Source organism: Equus caballus, chromosome 30, assembly GCF_041296265.1.
Source record: "Equus caballus isolate H_3958 breed thoroughbred chromosome 30, TB-T2T, whole genome shotgun sequence".
In the NCBI taxonomy this organism is placed as follows: Eukaryota; Metazoa; Chordata; class Mammalia; order Perissodactyla; family Equidae; genus Equus; species Equus caballus.
In genome coordinates, this window is record NC_091713.1 from 34028800 (window position 1) to 34050642 (window position 21843).

The following is a 21843-nucleotide window of genomic DNA, read 5'->3' on the forward strand; positions in this document are numbered from 1 at the left end:
TTCTCTTCAGCAGAGGCAATTCCTGAAGACAGCTGACGACTGAGGGTTGTGCTCCAGCAGCACTTGGAGCAGCCGGCGGACTGAGTCCTTCGTTCCTAAAGAACAGCTCCTCACAGTATCCACAAGCAGGAGGATCAAAGAAAGAGAAATCCAGAGATTTCGGATGAAGCATCATTTTTAGAATTAGGTAAACATACAAGGTAAAACAGCTAAAAAAGAGGTGCTTAAGGGGATGGGAATAGGGAGTGGGGAAGAATGGGGCAGGTACTACTAGTTTTCGTCTAAGACTGAAAGTAATATAGGACTTTGAACTTAAATGCTTTGAAGGTCAAAGCTTGTGTGTGTGTGCGCGCGCGCAAAGAAATATCCATTAAGATGTATGTCACTCTATAAAGAGCATGTTCTTTAATCCTATTAGGACTAGAGGTCACAATGTGGAAAGGGACAGAGATGGAGTTTGGGAAAGGAAGAAACTGAGTAAAGCATTCTGCATAATAATGTGGAAGGGTAACTCTGCAGAAGACAGGGCTAGAGAGCTTTGCAAAGGAAGAGACTGGGAAAGTGATTCTGTCCTTGAGGGTTGAGGAGCCTGTCGTCTGTCAGAACTAACACGGGCCTCACGTCAGCCATCACCCTGGGGCCAGCATCACACTCATCCTCACAAGGTGAAGGCTGACCAACACTGTGAACGCTCTTCTCCACTCTGGCTTTTTGAGGAGTTAGGAGGTCCGAAGCCGTCCCTGGGGTGGCCTGCTGAGGTTGTTCTAAGACTCAAGACCCAGGTTTAGGGATATTAAGTACAAGACAAAAGAGGCCGGATCCTGGGGTTATTACAAACTCTGATAAGATTAGGAGTTCTCAAATGGGAGGTAGAGTTTTTATACAGAATCTAAAAGAAAGAACCCCCCTGGCAGGGGACAGGGACATAAAACACTTAAGCCAGACTCTAAGAGCATCCTCAAGGGGATTCTAAATGAACCGATCAACTTCTTTGGTGTTTGAACCTCTGGTTCCTTGAACATGGGAAGAAGTTACCTCTAAGGAAGCGTTTTAAATTGTTTCCTTCATACGCTGTTATACCTTTTATTTTCCCTAATCTTCAGTAAAGTTTGGCACGTCCATTTCATTGTTTGGAGGCTTTTCCCAGCCCACCTGGCCCTTCTGAGGTCTCTACCATCACTGCGGAGTTTGCCAGGACCCTCAGGGATACTTCACAGCCCACCCACCCCAGCAAGGCCTCCAAAGAAGTCTTCTAGGTTTCGATATTCTTACACTTACTTTGTTCTCGTGTAGCAGAGGACAGTGTATGGGAACACCAGTGCCTCTGGTCTCTGCCCCCTCAGCCTTCAGGATTCCCCAGCAAGATCTGACGTGAACTCCTCAGCTCCAAAACACGTTTGGAACTGTTCTCCCAAGGGAACTGGCATGGCCAGTAATCTCTGAATCAAGTATCACTTAGGGTCTCAGCAGGAAGCAGATGGCACTCCCAAATTAGGATCAAGTTTAAGGAAGGTTTATTTACAAAGGGACTAATTGCACAGGCGTGGCAGTGTTGGGAAGCTACCAAGGATGGTGCAGGAACCTGGGCCACCAGCAGTAGAACCATTCCACCTCCAGGGCCAAAGGGTGAAGACGGGGGTTATCAGAAACCCAGGAGAGAAAGACTGGAAAGACTATGGACCTTCAGAAGAGGGACACAGCCAGCTCTGGGCAATTTCACAGGGAAAGGGTCAGGGTTATTAATACCCTATCTCATTCTCCAGTCTCCTGTCAGGGATTCCCATTGACTAAACCCTACTGGAAGCCAGAGGGCAGAGGTGCTTGTTGATTTAATTCATTAAAGCTCAGCCTCCCAGGGTAAGAAGCAGAGAGAAGAAGGGTGTTGAGTGGTATGAAGAGGCAAATGGAAGATATCCAGCACACCCTAACACAATTCAGAATTCTGACAGCCGACTGAAGTTATTAAGTAGCTTCGATTGTGAATGATAAACAAATCTTAATACAGAGTTTCTCTGAGGTCTCTGTCCCCACATGTAAACACTGTCCAAGGCGTATACAGTCAGAGATGGTTGTAAGAGAATTGATTTCCAGGTTACAATCTCCAGTGAAATTATGCCCATTTCTAAAGCCTTCAGCATGAGATTGGGCCTCTCACTTTGGAAAGGAAAGGACTACACCGTACCTATCTAAAATTCTAATAAAGCCTATTTTACCAGGATATACAAATTTCTAGGGCACCAAATAAGTGGGGAGCATTCGTTAATGAAAAAGCCCCATAAACCTCTGGGGCTTCCTGCCTTTATCTTTCTTACATTTATTTCTGTTAATGTGAAGTCTGTTAGAAACAGAGTGTTTTGGACCATGGTGTGATGTCATGAATTTAAATATATGAGAGAGTGGGTGGTGGGAGTGGTGACGATTTTTGTTCTATGACTTTGCCTTTTCCTGTTTTTAAATGAAAGCAATTCTTTTTGGCTACTCTCAACATTCATTCCTAGGATATGCCATTAGCTGGAAAGAAAAGTACCTTTGAACAGCTGAAGAGCCATAAGTTAGTGATGTTAATTCTTTTAAACATGGCAAAAATGTTTTCTGTGTTAGGAAAACTTATCCACACTGTGGAAATAAAGCAAAATGTTGATAGTGTGCCTTTTCAAGACCATTCTGGAACATTGTCTTATAGGCCAGCCTAAGGGATATATACACCTATATCTGACATGTCTATATACACCTATACCTGACATATCTATATGTATCTATTTGACAAATGATTCCTATCCAAAATGTTTAAAAATCTAATAATCAATTTTTAAAAAAGCAAACAATCCAAAAAGTGGACCAAAGACGTGAACAGGCACCTCATTAAAAGAAGATATCCAAATGGATAAGAAGCACATCAAAAAATACTCAACATTATTAGTCATCAAGGAAATGCAAATTAATACCCCAGAGATTTCACAATACACCTACCATGACGCTAAAATCGTAAAAAGATTGACAATACCAAGTGTTGGGGAGGATTTGGAACAATTGGAACTCCCATACATTGTTAATGGGAATGCAACTTGGTGAACCACTCTGGAAAACTCTTTGGCAGTATCTGCTAAAGTATAACATGCACAATACCGTATGACATAGAAATTCCACTTCTAGGTGTACACCTAAGAGAAATTAGCATACATATCCACCGAAAGACATGTACAAGAATGTTCATGGCAACTTTATCCGTAAGAGCTAAAACCTGGAAACAATCCAAATGTCAACAGGAACCTATATAAATCAATTTTGGTATATTCGTATAATAGACTACTACTCAACAATATAAAGTATAAACCAATGGTATATGCAACAACATGGATGAATCTTATAGACACGATATTAAGCAAGAGAAGGCAGACACAAAAGAATAAATTCTGTATGATTCCATTCATATGAAGGTGAAGAATGGGGAATGCAATCCATGGTGACAAAAGTAGAACAGAGATTCTCTACTGAGGGCATGTTGACTGGGAGGGGCCTAAGGAAACCTTCTGGGGTGCTGGAAACATTCTAATCTAGATCCAAGTGGTGGTTATTAGGGTGTATACATATATAAAATTGTATTGAGTTGTTCTCTTAATACTCATGCATTTTATAGTATGTAATACCTCAGTAAAAGGGTTACAAGAAGATTATCAACTAGAGAAATAATATAGAAAGGAGGAAAAAGGTAGTCACTTCGCTTTCTCTAGAATTTAGAACCAAAAAGACTATGGTTAGGAGTTTTATTTTTTTCCTAAAATTTGGGGATTTTCTCCACATCTCTTTTCTGGATACATTATAATTCTGGATCAATATCTCAAAACTTTTAACATATGCAGACAAATAGGTTTTTGCATTCCTTTTAAATAGCTGACAAAGCTTGTTGTTAATCAGATTCAATTTCATTCATATGTATTGTAATGTTTTTGTTTTGTAAATATGTTACATACAACAAAATGTAATTGGTCTAGAATACTTATAATGTATATTAAAAGACTCAAAAATTTTAAAAATGGGAAGCCAATAGGGAGTTTTAAGCAGGGAGGTGGCATAAATTAAATTAACAATACAATAAAATTATCTGGCTTCAGGGTGGAGAATTTATTTTAAGTAGAAATAAGAAAGCCACTGTAATAACCCAAGCCTTATTTCAATAATTTAGAAGTTGTGATAACTCCAGTAAAGATATGGCTGAAGTGTCCCTTTATGTTATCTATAAAAAGGGAGTTTCATGAACATTTAATATTATAAACAAAATTGTAAAAAAAAGCTTAAACTACTAAACAGTACAAAATATTTTAAATACTTTGGAAGCCATCGTGTTTCCATGACTAATGTGCTCATTATAAACAATTATTTATTTTTGAAAGCATGTTCTTGAAAGACTCTGATTGAGCATCAATTTGTCCAGTAGTTCAAGTACATACATGCAATACCTGGCACATACTATGTACTCAATAAATATTTACTAAATTTAAAAAAAGATTATCAACTATACATGCTTTTTCCCCTCTTTTCTAACTGCCCCGAAGTTAACATGTTCTACATCCCCAAATTATCATACAGAGGTTCACGATTTAAGATGGCAGAAGAACTCAGTTTATAGTGACAGATGTGTTCTAGAAAAGTCATAGCTCTTAAAGATGGAAAAGGCCTAATAGTTGGTTATAAAAGTGTGATAGTACAAAAATCAACAAGGACAGTACAAAAATCAATGTGTGTGGTCCACAGTACACACACAATTTGTTTTACGTTCACAGGCTTAGCATTAATTCATACAAAACAGAAGGCTGGCATAGTGGGTGGAAGAGAAAGAATGTCTAGAGCAGCCAATTAGGGTTCAAAGAGGCATCTTTTTTGAAATTGCTCACCTTAGAGATTAGGCTCACTCCAGCCTGTTGGGGAGAGACCAGTGAATGGTGGAGAGTATCGACTCCCTTCCTATTCCCTTTCTGGGTTGGTACAATTCATGGAGCGATCACGTAGGGCAGATAGAACAATTCTAGCTTTAGGCTGAGACGATTTCTGCGATCCTCAGCCCAGTTGCTCAGGTTTCCAAGAGATTGAGTTTCTACAACTTCCCACACCAAGGTTACTTCCAAGCAGGAAGGCAGATGACCGGACCAAGCAAGAAATGTGCATATTGAACCAAATGTTTATTATCAACACTGCTGGGCCATTCTCCAGTATCCCAGAGGCACTTGAGTATGCAGGCTTCATTTTACCTTTTTGTCCATAACTTGAATTCCCTCCTTCATGATTTGATCTTTTGTCTGCAGCACCACCCTCTCAGAGACTGACTCCTCTACCAAGATTTCCTCCCAAAATGTGGCTAACTAAACCACGGGTTGCTCTGCTTCTTGTTACTATTTACTTCAATTGCATCTGTCTTTTCCTTTTCCAGTTTTATTAAGATTAACTTACATTTAACGTTGTGTAAGTTTAAGGTATACCTCATATTGATTTGATACACTTATACACTGCAAAATAATTACATCATAGCATTAGCTAACATTTCCATCCCGTCACATAATTACCATTTCTTTTTTGTGGTGAGAACATTTAAGATTTACTGTCATAGCAACTTTCAAGTATATAATGCAGTGTTATTAACTATAATCACCATGCTATACATTAGATCCCCAGAACTTATTCATCGTATAACTGGAAGTTTGTATACTTTGACCAACATCTTCCCATTTTCCCAACACCCTTGCCCCTGGTAACTACCGTTTTACTCTCTGTTACTATGAGTTCAGCTTTGTTAGATTCCACATGTAGGTGATATCATACAGTATTTGTCTTTCTCTGTCTGATTCACCTCATTTAGCATAATGCCCTCAAGTTTCATCCATGTTGTCACAAATGGCAGGATTTCCTTCTTTCTCAAGGCTGAATAATATTCCGCTGTGCATACACACCACGTCTTCTTTATCCACCTCTCTGTTGACAGACACTTAGATTTTTTAGATATCTTGGGTGTTGTGAATAATGCTGCAATTGTATCTTTTGTCATTGTCATGACATTAACATGGGGAGAGAGCCCCAGCCAAGACAGCTGGGATTGGAGGATTTTAAATTCTGCCTTTACTGAAACATTAGCCTACTTAGATACATGACTCACCTTATCTCTGTGCTTCAAAGAAAGTTAACATTCTAGTTTCACCACCTGATTTTGTCTGTTTCTCCCCCAACTTGGTAGCACATTTAAATACCTTCAAATCTACACATTCTCTTTCTAGTAATTAACCCTCATACACTTTCTTCCCCTGTTACTTCTCCTCCTGACCAAGACTGCCAGTTCAACAAGGGCATCTACAGCAAACTGAGCTCTCAAGGCTAGAAACCTTGAGCCAGTGTGCAACACGGGAGTGCACACTCGCCCCTGACCAGCCCATCACGAGAGCTAAGACTGCAAACCCATGAGGGTGGAAAAAGAGGGGATTTTTAAATATTGTTCGCCAATCATGCAAGAATCACATTTTAAATGTATCAGTTGCTTTCTATCAATTCTTCTGCAAAACAAAAGTATATATATATATATATATACATGTATATACACACAAATAATTACTCCCTAATTTATCTCTTTTGTAACTTTTTTTACATAATGTTTTCTTATTTTATGACTCATCTGTACAACCGACACATTATATCTAGAACCGACAATACTGCATTTTTTTTTAAAGTATGCTTTTTTTGGTGAGGAAGATTGCTCTGAGCTAACATCTGTTGCCAATCTTCCTCTTTTTTTTTCTTCCCAAAGCCCGAGCACATAGTTGTCTATCCTAGTTGTAGGTTACTCTAGTTCTTCTGTGTGGGACGCCGCCACAGTATGGCTTGATGAGCGGTGTGTAGGTCCATGCTGAGGATCCCAACCGATGAACTCTGAGCCGCCAAAGCGGAGCGTGAGAGCTTAGCCACTCGGCCATGGGGCTAGTCCCCTGATCAATTCTACATTTTATACTCTTGGTTTTTAGCCAGTTTTCCCATCTGTAAAATTCTTTGAATCTTGATTCCACTTTCTATCCTATTAAATTATCCCTTCCAGGTTTTGCTCTTCTGAACCTTCGATTTATCAGAATATGAGATTTCATTCAAAAACAATCAAAGAAAAACTTTCCCAAAGATTTTATTTTCATTGAAATTTCTTCCAAAGCATCATCAGCCACTCTAAATTAATAGGGAAGAAGCACTCCTTTTAAGATTTCTCTCTCTCAACTTCTTCTTTCCCCTCTCTTTCTAAATGGGCTTCTTTTTTCTTTCCATCCCCCTCCTTCATTTTGCCATTTCCCTCTCATCATACCACTATCCCCAGAAGCCAAATCCAGCCGAGGTGACTCAGACAACAGTATTTCTGACTTGACTTCTGACTAATAACATTTCCCTAAGGAAGTAACTTCCTCCTTTATTTTGTTTTGGTTTCTTGATCTTCAAAATGGTCACAATAACACAGGCTATCCTAAATAGCTCAAGCAATGACTTGCAAAGAGCCACTGCACACAAAGCAGTATTTTTCTCCCTAGATTTAGTTCATTAGGTGAGCCATTATGAAGCTTCCTAAGCTGCCTCTGGGGTCTGTAATATTCCATTTGTAGTTTGGTTTAGAGCAGAATAGTCATTGTATGTGATGAATGGTATCAGAACAAGGCTCCATTCAGTTACCAAGCTAGATGCCTTTTATTTTTTTCCACATCAAAATGTGGTGAATTGCACAAAATTGAATGAAATTCATTTCAATTACATCCCTTACCCAAGGGCGCTTGAATCGTTGCTTCACATTCTAAGCCTCTTTCATTAAAAAAAAGAAATCACTTGTCAAATGATTTAAGTTTTGAGTAAGAAACTAAAGCATTATGTTAAAAAAAAGGAAAAAATTACATGCATTTTTAAGGTTTATGTATTCCAAGAGACATACTAAATTTGAATCCTTGAAATATTTTTTCTCTCTCTCCTCAAGGTAAATCATCTGCTGCCTGAAATTCTTCCTTTTCCCTCTGCCAGCATCTAAGAATATTGTTCAGTTTTCTGATGGGGAAGAGGACTAAAATGGGCATAGAAAACTTTGATCTTGGTTTTTTGCCAGTTTTTCCACTAGCCAAACAGCATGTTTTCAGATTCAGCTACCATTTTTTGTACCTTTACGTGCCAACCACATTTTATCATTTAGGACCCACAAAAGCAAGGTTAGGACCCTCCATTATGAAAAGTCAATCTTTACTGTTTCTTCTTAACACTTATCAAAACTGTAATCAACTAATTATTAATACAACGTTTTGTTCAATATCTCCATTAACTATAAGCTTCATGAGGGCAGAGTCTGCGTGTATAGTGTTCACTTTTGTAACCTCAGTGTCCAATCCAGGGCCCAGCACAATAGGAGACACGCAGTAAATATAGCTTGAATAAAGGGGTTAACCAAAAAAACAAAACTGAGGCTCAGAAGTTAAGATTGTCCAAGACCAGACTTAAATGGCTGAGCTGTGACTAGAACTCAGGACTTTAACTCCAAGAAGAGTTCCTGTTCTTAAGCTATTTTCGCTTTCGTTCATCCCTTGCTTTTCAGAAGTTAATCGAGAGAATACAAGAATACATGGAGGCAAAAAAAATGAAATGCCTACATCGAAAAAATGTGAAATGGGTCTTTTATTCTGTCTGATTGCCCAAACTCCAGGTCACAATCAAATCATTTCTAGACTTTTAATGAGGAGCACTAATTTCTGCAGGAGAAAGATCCTAGGACTTGCTCGGTCTATTTACTATAGAATAAGCTGGAGTTATTCACGTCCCCTACTGTACGCTGGCCAGAGGAGTAAGTCGGCAAAATGCCAACAGTCCTTCACTTATCATGGGCCTCTCTTTCTCCTCTGTGGGCTCCTAATTACGGGAGGTTCTAGGTAAGGTTGACTTGTATACCAATTCTGCACTGGGAACTGTAAACGTTGGATTCTAAGTTTGTTGTGTTTTTCATTTTTAAAGCATTCCACAGAAATACGTTTACAATATACTTTCTTCAAAAGAAAAATCTTCATAGTGAATAAAAGCAGTTCAAAGTTTCACTAGCTTGTCTATCGTGAAGTCAGATATTATTGTATAGCATAGAATCCTTCAAGGTCGTTCAGGAATAAACCTTATTCAAACTTTCCTGCCGTTGTGAGTCAGGGCTAAAGTACAGAAAACATACTGTACAGGAATTTGGAGAAAAAAATCCTGCTACTTTGTCCTGGGTTGAGATTCTGTAGTATTCTCATTCACAGTAATAATTGCCAAAATGCAGGGTCATTTTCCAAGAAATTTATGTGTCTTGGACTTTCTGCTCCAGCTGGTGTATTGATTTCGCAGTGCTCTGTTCCAAATCTCAGTTCCAGTTCATTGCTGATTCCATCCTGTAGTGATTAGGAGGATGGTGGTGTGGGATCTTGAGTCGGGGGAGGAGGGAGGACGGAGGGGAGTGAAATCCATCTTAACTTTGAAAAGCCCAATGTTGACCTGCATTTTTGAGGGTGATAGAGTCATTTAGACATGCTGATTGACTACAGCTCCTCCCTGCTTCTGGTTTTTTTCCACGCAAGAGAAGACAAGCTGTTTTTGCAATAACCTTTCCTGCTTCTGCCCACACTGGTGGCTCCATTCCATGCTCTAAATCATCATCTTCATGAGGTTTAAGTGAACCTCCTTCCAACGCTCTGCAAATTCAGTGGCATATTGTAAATCACACGCTGGCTTTTTCAATCGCCTGGGCATGATTTTGAAGATCTTTGGCTATTTTTTAAAAGCAGCAGATTTGTGGTAAAAGCTTGGCCAAATTTGCTATCTCATTTGCCAGATTTTGAGTTTTAACTGTAGAATTTCCATTAATCTCAGCTGTAGTTTAATGGATGTGCTGTCTCATGTTCATTACATAATCATTTCATTTAATTAATTATGATATTGTCCTTCAGACACTTATTGGGGACTTCTAATGGCCTCACACTGGCTCCTAAGCAGGTGCAAACTTTTATGTGGTCTTTGAAAGCTGAGCATTATGAAATGAAATGTTAGCCAAGCTTACCTCTCACTCCTGCAAAATATCTACACTCCACTGTCCTCCCCAACATGGCAAATTACTCCTCCTCTCATGCTTTTTCTCACTGAGCTTCTACAGCTCCCTTGCCTACCCTCTCTGGCCTCTAGACCGATTCAAATGCCACAACTGGGGCCCATGCTCTATTCCACCTCAGATTTTTCTCTCTCCCTATCCTTCCCTTTATTGACCACTTAAGTTTTGGCCGCTACAGACAAACCTGTTCTGTGACTATTGATGTGACTTTGTTCAGATTATTGCATGTCTCGTCTTTACTCAGCCTCTTCATCGACAGTGGAAGAACAATCATAGACTGTTATGAGAATTCTATGTCTAACATAAGCAAAATGCTTAGGTCATATTAAGTACGAAATATATTACTTCCATTCTCTTTTACCCAATAATTTATCCTAATGTTTTTATATGGCTAAGCGCTGATACTTCAATAAATCCCCTGAAGGAGTAGCATTATATGCATTCCTGTTCTATAGTGAGGCATACAGGACCTGAGGGAAAAAGATAACGAACTAGAATATAAATTGACCTGCTTCCTGAAAACGCATGGATGAATTGTGGTCAAAGCCTGTGGACACTCAGCTGTGAGCTCTTATTGGGAGGAAAGTACCCTAATGTTGATTGTTACTCCTAGTGAGGGAGCAAGATGAGTCAGTCAAGACAATGGAGCCACACTGCCTGCCTGGATCAATGCTGGCTCTGCCACTGATTGCTGTGTGCCCTTGGGCAATGTCTCTGTGCTTCAGTTGCCTCTTCTGTGAAATGAACATAACAATAGTAAATGGTACCTACTTTAAAGGTGTGTTGTATTAAATGAGTGTATACATATATATATACACACACACCATGTATAAATGCCATGTAAGTGCGTGCTGCTATTATTAGGCCATTGTTGATGTTGTTGTTATTATTATTATTAGGGCAAGGTAAAAAGAGGCAGCTGTTGTTATCTTGAGAGGCAATGTAACATAGAGCAGAGAGAATAGAGTTTGAATTTAGATAGACCTGCATTCTGGAAGGCCTTACTTCTTTCAAGGCAAAAGTCTCCCAGTCTGTTTTCTTATACATGAGATGAAGTTAATCCTCATACCTTTTTTTTTTTTGAGGAAGATTGGCCCTGAGCTAACATCTGCCGCCAATCCTCACATTTTTGCTGAGGAAGATTGGCCCCGAGCTAACATTTGTGTGCATCTTCTTCTGTTGTATATGTGGGATGCCTGCCACAGCATGGCTTGAGAAGTGGTATGTAGGTCCACACCCGGGATCCGAACTGGCAAACTCTGGGCCGCCATCAGAGTGCGTGAACTTAACCACTATGCCACTGGGCTGGCCCCTAATCCTCATACTTTTTCTTGTGAGGATTACGTGACACAAAATACTCATTGTATAGCATTCAGCACAATGACTAATACAAAGAAAGCCCTCAAAACTGGAGGTGATATTATTATTGTAGCATTTCACTTAATCTATTATAAAATGAACCATTATTTTATTTACCACCAGGAAAGAAAGAAATATTGCCAATTACATAACAATGGGCCACAAGATAAGATATATTCAATTTTTAGATAAATAAAGACGTGAAAAAAAAGGTGTCTTAAATAGATGAAAAACACTACTCGTGCTAAGCGGAGGATCATGAAATAGCTAAACTCTCATGGATGCTCTGTGGTCTGGGAGGCGGAGTCAGTGAAAAGAAGGGCGTAAAGGCCAGTCCTTGGCTCATCAGGGCCTTCAGGCCCTGAATTCTTAGATCCAAGCCTGGGTGTGTGTGTCCATCATTTTAATTCCATAAGCACTACATACGCCACTGTGGACTCATGACTTTGCAGTTTCCTCTTTCTTCCCTAAATATCTGGCCGTAAGAGCTTCAACAAAATGCAACTAAACTAAACTATGAAATATTTTTATTATTGCCTTTTCTCAGGCCCTTCCACTTTAAATTCAAAAATAGCCCAAACAAATTGCATGGAAGTTTTCTTAGTCTTCAAGGCTATTCCTTTTTAACTACAGCTGCACAAGATTTTCATTCCATTTCCTTTGAGTGACCATGAGAAAAGTCTCTCCTTTGTCTTTTTCTGGTTCTAAGACCCCAGAGGATAAATTGAGTTTTTGGGACATTGCCAGATGTGTGATAGGTCTACAAGGAAAACAATAAGCAATCTTTTCTGTTTGGAAAGACTAAATTCAGAGACTACTGCCCTGACAGGTTACACATAAAACCAGTCCTCTCTCCTCTCCCGCAGCCCATCTTCTGATTAGCTTTCCTTTGAAGGCTGACTGAGATGAGTTAGAGCATCTTTTCTCATTCAGATCCCGTGGATGTGGGGGTGTTAGAATTTACACACAGAACTAAAAACTTTGCAACGCCGGATTCTAAATCATCACTATCACGGAGTTTAGTCTAGTGTCACTGGCCTCATCAGACTCATATTTCTCTCTGTCATAAGGGATTTTTGGCCAGCTTCTTTCAAAATCTTACAGCACAACTGTTTCCTTTTCATTCGTACAGATTCTTCATGCACTGTTAATCTAAATAGCTTTTTGAAAATTGTATCTTATTTTATTGCCACTGCTGCAATGTTCATTCCTACTCCTATTTCTCAACATATGGTGCTCATCTTCTTGCCACTCTAGGGAGGAAAGGGCTGAGCATGAGAGATCAAGAGAGGGATCTCAGAGCAGGAACGTGTGTGGTAGAAGGAGAAGAGCACGCTTGCATGTTTGCACAGCCTTTCTATTTATAATTGCGACACCCACATGTTGCCCCCAGCTGAGGGGGATGTGGCTGATGTACACGGGGGAGTGCCAGCTAACCAGCTAAGTACTGGAAGAAATTTCCCACTTACACCACAGACACATCCTAGTGCTATTTTGAAATAAGGTGACAAAGAACCTGTATCATCAAAAAAGGATGATTTCTCCCCTTAAGTAAATCTAGAAAGGTAATTTTCTAGATGTAGTGATGCTATCACCTAAAACTGAAACATAAAAAGTTTCTCAACAAAGCTAATTTGACCAAAACAAATTAAGATAGAATACAATCAATTGATCAAAACACTCCCACAAGGTGTCTCCTGCCTTGTTCTCACTTGTGTGATCCTTGGGAGCAAGGACAACCTTACTTGCATTTGAATCTCCTGCTGTTTTAGGACAATGCCTGACAACTTGATGTTTCTCAATAAATGTTTGTTTAATTGAGTAGAATTAATGATCAACCTCCGAGCTGTTACTATAAACACTGATAGTAAAGAAATACGTTTTTTTACTTAACTCCTACAGAAGTAGAATAAGTTTGTTGTAGATCAAAGAAAAAATATGGGTAAGCAAACAGAAAAATTTCAGCCAATATTTCACCACCCAAAGACAACCACTCTTAGTGTTTCAGCTTCTAGAACCTAGTCTGAATTCAGGTTTAAATTTCCAAACTCAATACAAACTCAATACAATGGTATACAATCCATGCCACAATATAGTCACTGATTCCAGCAAAGACATGATGGACTCACATTGTGGAACTTTTTAACTAGTAAAGGAAAAATCCTTTTCTAAGTCAAAGTCATAGAGAGTTGCAGATGGGTTCCCCAAGACGAAGCAGACCCTGAGATGAAGTCAGGTATGCAAAAGTTTTATTGGGGCATAACACCTAAGAAAAAAAGAGAAAGCAGGATTGGGCAGGGGGCTGTCGGACCACAGGGCAGATTTGACCCCTGTTTCTACCAACCCAATGGGAGCTCCAGAGCAAAGATTGCCCATTCAAGGAGTCCCTCGTTGGGTGGAAATGGCTTGAACCCTGATTTGCCACCTTGCTCAGTCATTGGCTGGCAGCCTTTGGAAGAACAGCATGAACTTGGGCTGATGCTGAGATGGATCTGGACAAAGCCAACAGCTGGAGGCTGACAGCTCCCCATACTGCTCGTAGCTAGCCAACGATACCTCTCATGAAAATGGATCTGGGTGGTGCCTCTTCTTGGCCACAAAGATATCCTCTTATGTTTTCTTTCCAAAGAAAACTGCTTTGCGTTGAGATCTTTAATCCATGAGAAGCTTATTTTTGAGTATGGTGGGAGTCAGGGCTCTAAATTGTTCCACCATTCACTGAATAGTCTATCAATTTCCAAAGAATTTTAACGTGACATTGGAAATGTTATCAGATAATAGTTTTTGAATATTGCAAGAAAATTGTCCTCACTTTTTGGGCTAGTCCCAATGTAAGGACTGTAAACACCTTATGCTTTTAGCGTCAATCTGCATTATTAACGTTTTCCTCTTACTTTCTTAAGTCTAGACAATCAACAAAACAATAAATTAAGCCCTGACTTGTAGTAGTGTCCAATTTCTGTGGTGTGACTACTCCCACCACAGCTGATTTCAAGCTACCAATGTGGTGCCACTCAGCACAGAGTTGGGGAGAGATAAACAGTATCACACTATTATCTAGTATCTCCTCCATACGGATAAAATAGATATAAATAACCTCAGGACCATAGATAATTGTAGAATGTACAACCAAAGCATAGTAAATGATGGTAAAATAATTAGTAAGTGATGAACTTTGGGTATTTATTACTTTTGTTGTTAGTATAATTTATATAATTGTAAGTTTATATAATTTAATTTTTAATAATATCTGTGTTTAAAAATCAGTTCACAAAACTTTTGAAAATTTAACAGTAGGCTCTCATGAACTGGCACAAGCCAGCTCCAGTATATCACTACAAACCAGAAATTTCCCTTTTAGGTACCTACCCTAGAGAAACTTGAGTACTTATGCACAAGGATTCAAGTACAAGAATACTCATTGCAGTGCTGTTTATAATAGGGGAAAATGGAAATGACATATGTATCTATAAGTAGACAAATTAATAAATAAACTGGGATTCATTCATATGATGCAATATTAAATTGTGGTTAAAAATAAAGTGAATTAGATTCTCATCTATCATCGTAGATCAATGCCCAAAGAAAGCTGCAAATACATTCTAATTGTGTAAAAATTAAAAACATCCAAACACATTTTAAATCTAGTTTATAAAATATGCATATGTAATTAAGGTGTAAAAATATGTATGAAAATCAAACACACAAAGTTCAGGGTAGTAGTTAGCTCTGGAGAGGGACTGAGGGACGGGGGAGCTTTAACTGTATCGATAACATTTTGTCTTTAAACAGAAGATGATAATCTGAGCAATAATCATAAAATAGAGACAATCCAACGTTATATTCCCCTGACAGAAATACACAAGATATCTGTGAAAGATTCTTGCTAAAAAAGAACTTATATCTGCTTAAGCTTCTAGATCCAACTCCCAATTTATGGAAAAACAGAGGACAAAGAAAAATATTAAATGGAGCCAAAGCGATGCAATCGACAAAATCTGGAGTGTGGGTTCTTCAACAACTAAATTGCAAGGAAGAAAAGAGAGGGACGAGGAATCTGCAGATCAAAAGAGTTGAGAGATCTATTAATCAATTGCAATGTATGGACATTACTTTGGTTCTGATTCGAACAAATAAACTTAAAAATTATGGAAAAAACAGGAAAATTTGAATACTGAATGGATACTCAAGGCCATTAAGAAATTAGTATTAATTATTTAGGTGAGATAATCATGTCATGGATATATTGAAATAATCCTTATTTTTAAAATCTTAACGTTAAAAAAAGTGTTTGGATGAAGTGATAAAATTTGCTTTCAAATAATCGGGGAAGTTGGAGGAAGTGGATAGAGGTATAAAGAAACAAGAGTGTTATTTCTTCTTCTATAGGTTTGAAATTTTATATAAACAAGTTTTTTTAATTGAAGTAAAATTGACATGCAACATTGTATTCGTTTTCTGGTGTACAACATAATGATTCGACATTTGTATACATTTCAGAATGATCACCACAATAAATCTAGTTACCATCTGTCACCATACAAAGTCACAAGTCTCTTTTTCTTGTGATAAGAACTTTTAAGATTTACTTTCTTAGCAACTTTCAAGTTTGCAATATAATTTTATTGACCATAGTCGCCATGCTGTATAAATAAGCTTTTTTTTAGAGGAGGAAAATAAGAAAGAAAAAAATGCAAGCAAACAAGAAAAAAAATCTATTAACCAGGGAGCTGAACATCTTTTATATCTAACTGGGTGTCATTTTCTGCATATTTTGGTAAGTTTGAAATATGACATAATTTATACTTTTAAAAGATTTAAATTCATATAAACACCTCCATAGTATCACAAACATAAAATATACTCTGACTCTATTTTAAATACCATGATCCAGCTTCAGTGGAAGGAGACAGATAAGTTATCAGCAATGAGACTGGGGCTTCCCACAGCCTGCTGCTCATATGTGCCAGACACCTTTGATTTACCCTCCTACCAGATTCCCCGGGCCCCTCCTCAGATAGCGGACCACCACTATCTAGTGCCATGAGCCAGAAATTAACTCTTCATGTCCACTTAAACAAACAAGCCTTAGTTTTACTGCTGCATGATGCATGAGTGGGCTAGACTGTTACTTCTAGTTGAAGTTACTTTCCAATTATACTTTGCTCCCTGGTGAATGTTGAAGTTACAAGATTAGTTCATCGAAGACAGTGTTCGATTCCTAGAGTACGACATGCCTTCTTGTGTATGTGGAGAGGGTATTTTCATGTTCCATTGTGTTTAGTAGCATTGTCAGGCCACTTAAGTGTTGCTGAACAGTTTCAAACTCTTGAGGGTGATTTAAATACTCCCCATGCAAATTGTATGTCTTCCCCAGTGCCCGCATGCATCCACACACACTCCTAGTCGATAGTACATGTTAAAGACGATAAGATACTCTCCTGGCAGCCAGTCGCAAAGGGCATGGGAGAAGAAGGGCACCTTCAAAATTAAATTAATTAAAAAGAACACAGTACTGCTTAAAGGCAGAGAACAGTTTCCCCAGTCTTCCAAAGACATTATGCTTGATTTTTTTTTAACATAAAACTTTTTCTCAGAGCTCAGGATCTTCAGCTCCTCACTAGCTCTAGTTTTCCAGTAAAAACAGAATTTCCGTTAATTCACAGATACATAGAGGGATATGAATGCATGTCCACATGAACAGCCAAAAGGCAGAGAGACCACTGGGTCAGGCTCTGCCATAAGTGACTTACTGGAAACGTGATATGGTGTTATTAAGAGCATGGACTTCGAAACCAGAGCGCTTGTGTTCAAATTCCAGCTCTGTCGTTACATGTCAATTGACCTTGGGAGAGCTACTAAACCTTGTCTGTTTCCCGTCTCTAAAATGGGGATGATGATAGTACTTATCTCATAGACATGTTGTGTAAAAACTCCTTAAGTTAATATATGCAAAGCCCCTAGAACAATGCTTGACATATAGTAAGTGCTACAGAAGCTATTAGCAATTAAGCTAATAAGCTACATTAGCTATTGTCATTTAATCCTGCAAACAACTAGCACCATTTTACAGATGAGGTTAAATAACTTGTTCAACCTTAAAAAGCAAATATAGAGGCCCGCATTGTGGCTGAGTGGTTCAGTTCACGCACTCCGCTTTGGGCGCCCAGGGTTTCCCCGGTTCGGATCCTGGGCGCGGACATAGCACTGCTCATCAAGCTGGCATCCCATGTGGCACAACCAGAAGAACCTATAACTAGAATATACAACTGTGTCCTGGTGGGGTTTGGGGAGAAGGGGGAAAAAAAGAAGAAGATTGGCAACAGATGTTGGCGCAGGTGCCAATCTTTAAAAAGAAAAAAGGTCAGTATAGCAGCCCAGCAAAGTCTCAAATGCAAGGTTCTGTCCAATGACTGTGTTCTTTCTCCCACACACTCTCTCTCTCATGTCTTTGTGAGTACATACCAAGCTCCCATGTTAATAGGAAAGCCATATCTTTATTAGGACATGAAATTTAACCCAAAACTTATGTGACTTTTGGATATTCCAGAATAAGGGAGTTGAAAAATGATGAGATATAATTGTCCGTTTCCCATATTGAGAGACCCCAGTCAGAGATGGAGAGAGGTTTGGAAGAGAGTTAGAGTATCAGATGATTCACATTTTGATGTAAATGTTCAGAATATTTAGACTACTTCACGTTGCATTGGTTTAATTAGTTAAGCAGTGATATCTCATATATTAACCATAAATATTAATGGTTCCAGGTTTAAATATGAAACAATTATGAGTCAAAATAATTGCTTTCAAGTTACCAGGAGAAGGAAGGTATATTGTGAAAGGAGAGACATATTTGAAATCAGAAGAGAAAATATATGTTAAAGACATCTATAAATTTAAAAGTAATGACAAAAATGTAGTTTTACGTATTGCTATGGGTTGAATTGTGTCTTCCAAAAAGATATGTTGAAGTCCTAACCCTAGATAGCCAAGAACGTGGTCTGATTTGGAAGCAGGGTCTTTGCAGATGTAATCAACTTAAGGTGAGGTCCTACTGAATTAGGCTGGACCCTAATCCAGTATGACTAAGGTCCTTAATGGAAGAGAAGAGACACAGAGAAAGACATGGAGGAAAATGCCCTATGATGATGGAGGCCGTAATTGTGTTGACTCATCTACAAGCCAAGGAACACCAAGGTTTCCAGGCACCCAGCAGAAGCTAGAAGAGAGTCACAGCACAGACTCCTTCAGAAGCTTCAGAAGCAACTGACCCTGCTGACACCTGGCCTTTGGACTTCTAACTTCCAGAACTGTGAGAGAATAAATTTCTGGGTTGTTCGTTGGTTTTGGGTTTTGTTTAGGTATGCTTTGTTTTTGGTGAGGAAGATTGGCCCTGAGCCTCAGTACATAATTGTATATCCTAGTTGTAAGTCCTTCTAGTTCTTCCATGTGGATACCACCATAGCATGGCCTCCTGAGTGGTGTGTAGGTCCGTGCCCAGGATCCGAACCTGCGAACCCCAGGCCACTGAAGCAGAGCGCATGAACTTAACCACTTGGCCACCAGCCCAGCCCCAAAATTTCTGTTGTTTTAAGCCAGCCAGTTTGTGGTACTTTGTTAGAGCAGCCGTCAGAAACTAACACACGTGTAGGTTAATTCAATGATCATATCAATAAATGATGCATGATTTAAAGAAACATTTCTGTGCTAACAATATTCATCTTTAGCACATTATTTTTAGCTATTCTCATTTAAACTATGTCAAAATAGTTTAAAACATACAGATGCACACACAAACACAAAAATTGTACTCAAAGACTAAAGAAATGACAGAAAATATGATTTGGCATATTAAACATGCACCACTTATCAAGTAACAAAATGTTCTACTGAAAAGAATCCCAGGCACGACATTTGTTTTTTAAAAGACCAACAACCCTGCTGACAGAAAATATGCAATTCCTTGAGGATGCCTTTTTTCCCTCAAGTTTTATTGAGAAATAACTGAAATACATCACTGTATACGTTTAAGGTGTACAGTGTGACGGATTTACTTTCACATATTGTGATGTGATTACCCAGTGAGTTTAGTTAGCATTCATCGTCTCATATAGATACAACAAAAAGAAAAACCAAACAAAGAAAAAAAACTTTTTCTTTGTGATGAAGACCCTTAGGATCTACTACTCTCTTGACAACTTTCTTAAATAACACACAGCGGTGTTAATGCTAGCCATCATGCAGTACGTTACATCGCTAGTACTTACGTGTCTTATAACTAGAATTCTGTACCTATTAACCACCTTCCTCTGATTCCCCCTCCCCTCACCTCTGATAACCACAAGTCTGATCTCCTTTTCTACAAGTTTGGATTATTTTTTTTAGATTCCACATAGAAGTGAGATCATACAGTATTTGTCTTTCTCTGTCTGACTTATTTCTCTAGCCTAATGCCCTCAAGGACCATCCATGTTGTCACAAATGGAAGGATTTCCTTCTTTTTTTAGGGCTGAATAATATTCCATTGTGTGTGTGTGCATATAGATAGTTAGGCAACCAACAGAAGTGTGTATATATATATGCCACATTTTCTTTATCCATTCACCTGTTGGTGGACACTTAGTTTGTTTCCAAGTCTGGGCTGTTGTAAATATGCTGCAATGAACATGAGGGAAAGATATCTTTTTAAGATAGTGATTTCACTTTCTTTGGATAAATACCCAGAATTGCTGGGTCATATGGTAGTTCTATTTTTAATTTTTTGAGGAAGCTCCATACTGTTTTCCACAGTGGCTGCACCAGTTTACATTCCCACCACCATCATGTGCTCTTCTCTGCATCTTCCCCATCATTTTTTGTCTTCTTTTTTTGATAAAAGCCATTCTAATAGGTATGGAGTCATATCTCATTGTGGTTTTGTCAAATCAATTCTTCAGTTGCCTATCAATGAGCCAGTGATAGAATACATCTAAGATTTTCAATAAAGAAATAGAAAACTCATAATAACAAGGGGGGCTGGCCCGGTGGTGCAGTGGTTAAGTTCACACATTCTGCTTCGGCAGCGTAGGGTCCACCAGTTCAGATCCCAGTGCAGACATACACACCGCTTGGCAAGCCATGCTGTGGTGGGCGTCCCACATATAAAGTAGAGGAAGATGGGCACAGATGTTAGCTCAGGGCCAGTCTTCCTCAGCAAAAAGAGGAGGATTAGTGGCAGATGTTAGCTCAGGGCTAATCTTCCTTAAAAAAAAAAAGAAAGAAAAGAAAGGAAATAGAAAACTCATAATAACAAGAGGGAAAAAAAATTTAAACAAGTCCCTTAGGGATTCAAAGCTAATTATAAGTGTGGAGATATTGGGTTGATGAATTTGAAAGGATAGCAGAATATTAATCTGAAATATACACAACCTTCATTTCAGTAAATATTACATGTTCAAGCAAAAACCTGTGAATCTCTTGTGTGATTTAAGACATCATCAACATATCAAGCATATTCTGTTAAAAAATAATATGAAGAGAGCCAGCCCTGATGGCTTAGTGGCTAAAGTTCAGCATGCTCCACCTTAGTGGCCCAGGTTCAGTCCTCAGGTGTGGAACCACACCACTCATCTGTCAGTAGCCATGCTGTGACAGTGGCTCACATAGAAGAACTAGAAGGACTTTTAACTAGAATATATAACTATGTACAGGGGCTTTCAGGAGGGAAAAAAAAAAGAGAGAGGAAGATTGGTAACAGATGTTAGCTCAAGGTGAATCTTTCCCAGTAAAAAATTAAAAAATAAAAATAAATTTAAAGTAATAGTAAGATGAAGAAAACATTATGCTAATGGTCTTTCTGAAATGACAGTGAAAAAACTGAAAATATGTGAACTTATTTTCTTTCTTCCATTAAAAGAAATTAAGGTGTGTTAAGCAGATTAGAAGTAAATGATTAATTTTGCAAAAAAGATTCTCATAGTATTTGCATACAATTAATAATAATGTATTACACTTCATAGCATTTGCATTAGATTTACTTATTGAATGCTTAAAAATATATACAAAAGGAGTACCCTTCTTAGCAACACTGATTTTGCAAACAACTGGTATCGTGTCTGTTGGGTCCTCCAGGATGCAGATACTGACATGGAGTTAGAAAAGCCAGCAGTTTACTGGGGAGTAATACCAGTGAAAAAGAAAAAGGAGGAGGATGCAGAATTGGGCAGGGGAAGCCTTCAGAACATGATGCTGATCTGACACCTGTGAAAGGAAAGAGGGAAAGGAAAGAAAATTTGGCAGGGAGAACCTCAAACCAGGAAGCAGATCTGACAAAGTCTTGGCCAGCTGAATGGAGAGCTTGGAGAAAATATTGCCTTGTTAAAGGA

General features: G+C 38.6%; 1 long non-coding RNA gene across 1 annotated transcript; it reads left to right on the forward strand.

Moving 5' to 3' along the window:
- The first annotated feature begins 10 nt into the window (after positions 1-10).
- LOC138921557 (uncharacterized) lies at positions 11-15637 on the forward strand. The gene is made up of 2 exons (XR_011434199.1): positions 11-200; positions 15393-15637. It is a non-coding gene; the product is annotated as an uncharacterized lncRNA (long non-coding RNA).
- Positions 15638-21843: the final 6206 nt, after the last annotated feature.